This window comes from Dendropsophus ebraccatus, chromosome 4 (genome assembly GCF_027789765.1).
Source record: "Dendropsophus ebraccatus isolate aDenEbr1 chromosome 4, aDenEbr1.pat, whole genome shotgun sequence".
NCBI lineage: Eukaryota > Metazoa > Chordata > Amphibia > Anura > Hylidae > Dendropsophus > Dendropsophus ebraccatus.
The window spans coordinates 82,753,205-82,759,683 of record NC_091457.1 but is presented as its reverse complement, the minus strand read 5'-3'; positions in this window follow the sequence as shown (position 1 = coordinate 82,759,683).

The following is a 6,479-nucleotide window of genomic DNA, read 5'->3' as shown; positions in this document are numbered from 1 at the left end:
CATCTGACACACCTCAGGCTAACGTTTCCACTGATGAACTGTGCACAGTTTGGGCCCGGGTTCTGAGGAACCTTCAGGGTACCCAGGAAAGACTAATACATAACACCAACAAGAGACGCACCATCTCTGCACCATTTGTTGTTGGGGATCAGGTTTTACTTTTTTACAAGAATTTGAAATTAAAAGTTCCTTGTTTAAAACTTGCTCCTCGGTATGTTGGTCCGTTTACTGTTTTACAGGTTATCAATCCAGTTGCATATAAGTTATCCCTTCCCAGTTCGTGGAAAGTTCATAATGTGTTTCATAAAGGGTTGCTCAAGAAATATGTTCCGGTATTGCCCACCCATGACCCACCCTCTCCTGTGTTGGTGCAGGGGGAACTTGAATATGAAATTCAGAAAATTGTTGACTCTAGGCGAGTCAGACGCTCGCTGCAGTATCTGGTACATTGGCGTGGGTTTGGCCCTGAGGAGAGAACGTGGGTCCCTGCCAGGGATGTTCACGCTCCTTGTTTAGTCCGTTTATTCCACAGAGCCTTTCCTCACAAACCGGCTCCTAGCCTTAGGGGTCCGGTGTACCCCCATAGGAGGGGGGGTACTGTTAGAGTTCAGTCTGTGTGTGTGAACTCGGCTGGAAGAATCAGCCGACGCCCGATTTCTCTCTGACCTGTTCACACTTCTTGCTCTGCTGCCAGGGAGCCGACACCCGGCTTCATGCTTCTCCTGACACCTCCTTCTCCTTGATGTGACCTCCTGTTGCTGACTCGAACTGCCTGACCTGTTTGTATATACCTGTCTGTGTGTACTGTCTACCTCTGTCGCCCAGTTGCTGCCCTAGGGGTTAGCCTAGGGGGGCAAGCAGGTAGGGACAGGGGTTGCGGGTCTAGACAAGGGACTTCCATCTTCCCGGGCCCCAGGACTCCCTGACATCTGCATTCACTGCTATTCGCCATGGACGGCATGGAACTCACAATCTCTGTAGAGGACTTGGGATTTGCTGAGAAAAAAAAACAATAATGTATACAGCAGAACACATAGTGAAAACAATAAACTATTCATTTACAGAGTCCCCTGTTGGGCAAGATGAACTGCAACTCATCAGAGTATGGTAGATGGGAGGGAACAGTCCCACTCCATTCTACTAACTTACGAAAGCATCCCTGAGTAGACTTTCAGCTCTTCTTCTTGTGTCTGTCTTCAAAACAAACCATAACATTAAAAAAGTATTATTCTGTAGTCAATACTCTATAGTAAGAATGTGAAAACATAATTTTATGTTTAGAATTTATTAAAAAGTCATTTAACCATGATATAAGCATTTAGACTCATGTACACAATTTAGCTCTGGGCATGATATGGAAATACATAACTGTGCCAATATAAGGCCTCATAGCTGAATATATTATATATATGTGCAAAGAGCAAACACCAAGCCACGATGGAAAAATGCCTGCACAGCTCAGGATTGTGTGGAGGCATAGATCTGGGGAAGGGTACAAAAAAATTCAGCAGCACTGAAAGTTCCCAGGAGCACAATGGTCTCCATAATTCTCAAATGGAACCTCAAATAGAAGAAGTTTTAAACTTAAACAGTCTTATTAGAGTTGCCCCTTCCCCCCAAAGTAAGCTGCTATGATAAAACCAGGATTCAACTTGGCCTTAATTCTCAATAACATCCCTACAGTGAAACATGGTACACTGTGCTTGTAAATCATTTTAAAAAATTACCCCTTACCCTAAAATAAAACTCTTGAAGGGGTATTCCCATCTCAGCTTGTTATCCCCTATCCCATACCCTGGCCCCAGGACAACTTTTCAGGGGTTTACAAATGGTGTGTGAGTACATATCTAGCAAACTTTTTAGAAACGTTGCACAGTTTTGTGAAAATTTAATTCAGACCACGCAGCTTTATAAGTGGGGTAAGCGAGCCCCAATCTGCTAGAGCGGCGCTTGCTTACAGTGCAATGCAGGGTCCCACCTCAGCCACTGACTGCCTTAGTGGACCTGACATGTCACAACCCATGTCCCCACTCAGACCAGGAATTGGCCGTGGGACCAGGAACCGAAGCGGGGGACAGAGGACCCCTGCGCTGGAGGCGGGGAGGTAGGTGCATGTTATTAAGTTCAGCCACCTCCTCCCCAGCTCTTTTGAAAATAATGTATGACCACGGACTTCTCCTTTAAGTCTGATTTGTCTTGTTTTTTACACAGATTTGTAAGTTCAGCAAAATGTTAGGGCTACTGGATAGAGAAAAGATGGCACAGATACGTTGCTTGTGTTACAGGGAGCAATGTGCGGCAGACGGCCATGATTTTTTAACCCATCAATCAGCCGAAAAGCAAACAATTGCTAGCTCCTAGGCTGAGTCTTTATTACACAGAGTGATATCTGCCCGATTCAGCAGATAATCACTCCGTGTAATAGGGCCCTTACAGTCAGCAGGGAAATTCAAGCTCTTGTTGGTCTGAAAGGCACTAAACCTAGTTAAGCATATACTTAGAAATAGTTCACTAAACATTGTGTGATTGATACATTTGTTGCACATAAATACAATAGTTACAGGCATAACAGGGGCTGCACAAAAGAGGAAAATGATAAATCACCCCCCCCCCCCCCAATGCACGACAGCAATGCCCGCTCTGTAACTTTAAAGGGGAACTCAAGTGAATTTATTTTTCTTTCAAATCAACTGTTGTCACCAAGTTATATAGAATCGGCCCTTTTTTCCAGGGGTGCATGATGATAAATTTCCCCCGAAAGGTTTTCTATGGGGATTTGCTACTTTTTTGGACAGTTCCTGACATGGACAGAGGGGGCAGCAGAGAGCGCTGTGTCAGACTAGAAAAAATACACTTCTTCCTGCAGGACAAACAGCAGCTGATAAGTACTGGACTACTTGAGATGTTTAATGGGGTTATCCAGTGCTACAAAAACATAGCCACTTTCTTCCAGAGACAGCACCGCTCTTGTCTCCAGTTCAGGTGTAGGTTTTGTAACTCAGTTCTATTTAAGTGAATGGAGCTTAATTGCAAACCGCACCTGAACTGAAGACACGAGTGGTACTGTCTCTGGAAGAAAGTGGCCATGTTTTTGTAGCACTAGATAACCCCTTTAAGGCTATGTTCACACATCATAAGAGACCGACCATTCCGTGACCCAGCCGGGTCACGGAACAGCTGGTCTCTGAAAAGATCATCCTGGCCAGTACTGCAGTACTGGCCGGATGATCTTTCGGGCCTCAGAGTTCTGATGTGGGTGCATCCGTGTGCGCCCGCATCAGAACACTACACTGCACACTATGGAGTGTACGGCTGGATCCCCTCACTCCATAGTTTGCATTGACATGGGTTTTTGCGGCCGTTATTCATTGAATAGTGGCCGCAGAAAACTGACATGTCAGCAGGGCTGTGGAGTTGGTAAGCCGCAGCTCCGACTCCAACCCCGACTCCTGTATTTTATCAGGACCGACTTCAACTCCCGACTCCTGCTCCTTTATAAATGGCCGGTCATATACCAGGGGAGTTATTTATCACACTGGCTCAGCAGCTTCTCCCTAATGTCCTACATGATTCTGGGGCAACTTCTGAGGGAATAAAGAAACATATAAAGCAGCTTCTCCTGAGTGTGCAGTGTCTCCAGCCTCCATGTCCTGAACAACTCAGAACTAGACTGACAATCCTGCTGACAATCTTCTATGTTTCTAACTAAATATTCACCATATACACAGAAACACTGCTAACAATGCCAGATCACTGTAATATAGAGAGGGGTCAAACATAGTTATATAGAGGTCACACAGTGATATAGAAGGTCACTGTGTGGGCACGCAATAGCACGCACACACACACACACACAGCCTGCTGCAGCTATAGCACACATACATACAGCCTGCTGCAGCCATAGCAAACACACACAGCTTGCTGCAGCCATAGCGCACACCTCACACACACGCACAGCCTGCTGCAGCCATAGCACACACACTGCCTGCTGCAGTCATAGTGTGCACACACACACACACAGCTTGCTGCAGCCATAACACACACACACACAGCCTGCTGCAGCCATAGCAGACATACACACAGCTTGTTGCAGCCATAGCACACACGCACACAGCCTGCTGTAGTCATAGCACACACACACACACACACAGAGCCTGCTACAGCCATAGCACACACACACACAGCCTGCTGTAGTCCTTGCACACACACACAACCTGCTGTAGTCATAGCACACACACAGCCTACTGCAGCCATAGCACACACACAGCCTACTGCAGCCATGGCACACACACAGCTGCAGCCATTGAACACTGAAGAAAAACACACAATCTTCTCCCAGAGAGAAAACCCCACACTGAGGACAGAGGTTACTGCTACACTACTTATGTCTTCTCCTCCTCCTCTATATTACACAGGATATTTTCATATTACACTGCTGTTCATATACAATCATCCAGAATCCAGGAAGAGAACAGCACAGATCTCCCCCCACACAATGGACTCTTCCAGCTCAGAAACAAACTGCCAAATAGTGACCGACAACTTTTCCATGACCACCCTTATCTAATAGGGTCAGTGTCCTATTACTGATATATTCCCCGACCACCTTTATGTAATAGGGCCAGTGTCCTATTACTGATATATTCCCAACCACCCTTATGTAATAGGACCAGTGTCCTATTATTAATATATTCCCCAACCACCCTTATGTAATAGGGCCAGTGTCCTATTACTGATATATTCCCCGACCACCCTTATGTAATAGGGCCAGTGTCCTATTACTGGTATATTCCCCGACCACCCTTATGTAATAGGGCCAGTGTCCTATTACTTATATATTCCCCTACCACCCTTATGTAATAGGGCCAGTGTCCTATTACTGATATATTCCCCGACCACCCTTATGTAATAGGGACAGTGTCCTATTAGACTGTTGCTCATAATATATATTCAAGAGCAAAACTTCATATCAAAATTCAATTCTACATTTTTTAAAGCTGGAGCCAGAGTCGGTACATTTTTTTCCAACTCCAACTCCGACTCCAGCCAAAGCTAGCTCCAACTCACTCCAGCCAAAACTAGCTCTGACTCCAACTCCACAGCCCTGCATGTCAGTTGTTTGTGGCGCCGCCAGGGATCCCGGCCATAGCGTATACTATGTGTATACGTTCCGGACGGGATCCCATTGACGGTAAGGCAACGTATATTTCCGTAATAATCACAGCCGTTGTTTCATGAAAATATACCTTGTGTGAACATAGCCTAAATAAGTAAATTACAAATCTATATAGCTCCCCTTTAACCCCTAGACGACCCATGACGTAACCCTACGTCCTGGGTGTTTCTCCGGCTATGAAGCGCGCTTCGGAGCGGAGCACGCTTCATAGCAGGGGGGGGCCGGCTGCGATGAGCAGCCGGGACCTCACCGGTAATGACACGCTGCAGCGATCGCGCTGCCGCGTGTCATTAACCCCTTAAACGCCGCGATCGCGGCGCGACCGCGGCGTTTAAGTGCAAGTGACAGGGGGAGTCCCCTGTCACTTACCGATCGGGACCCCCGCAGTGTGACTGCGGGGGTCCCGATCGTTTAAACGGATCGTCGGAGGTCTCTCACCTGCCTCCATGCGGTCCGATCGGCGATCTGCTACACTGAGCCTATGGCATAGCAATGGTCAGTGTAAAAATCAAAGTACTGTATGTAGAAGTCCTCCAAAGGGACTTCAAATGTGTAAAAAAAAAAAAGTTCAAAACACTATTACACTACTCCAAAACCCCTCCCCCAATAAAAGTTGAAATCACCCCCCTTTCCCATAATATAAATAAAACATATAAAAATAAATAAATAGATAAACATATAATATACCGTAGCGTGCGTAATTGTCCGATCTATTAAAATATAACAAGCGTCATTGCGAACGGTAAACGAAAGTAAGCGTACACGAAAAGAGGGGAAAAAGTGCGCAGATTACCGATTTTATGTTACATTATATATTAAAAAAAATCAATAAAAAGTGATCAAAACGTCCGATCTTCACAAATATGGTATTAATTAAAACTAGAGATCATGGCGGAAAAAATTACACCCCATACAGCCCTGTAGGTGAAAAAATAAAACTGTTATAAGTGTCACAATAGGCCCATTTTATTAATATTTAATTGCCAAAAAAAAGGATTTCATAAAAAAAAAATATATATAACATTAGAGAATCTGTGTAACCTGCATATGGTTGTGTTCGGGCTGACCTATAGAATAATAGTGTCATGTCGCTGTTACCATATAGTGCATTACGTAGACACAGGAACCCCCCAAACGTTACCATATTGCATTCTTTTTTACGATTTCACCTATTTATATCTTCATAAATAATATATTTGGAATTCCATCATACATGTTATGGTAAAATGAAAGACGCCATTACAAAGTACAACTATTCCTGTAAAAAACAAGCACTTACATGGCCTGTAGATAGAAAACTGAG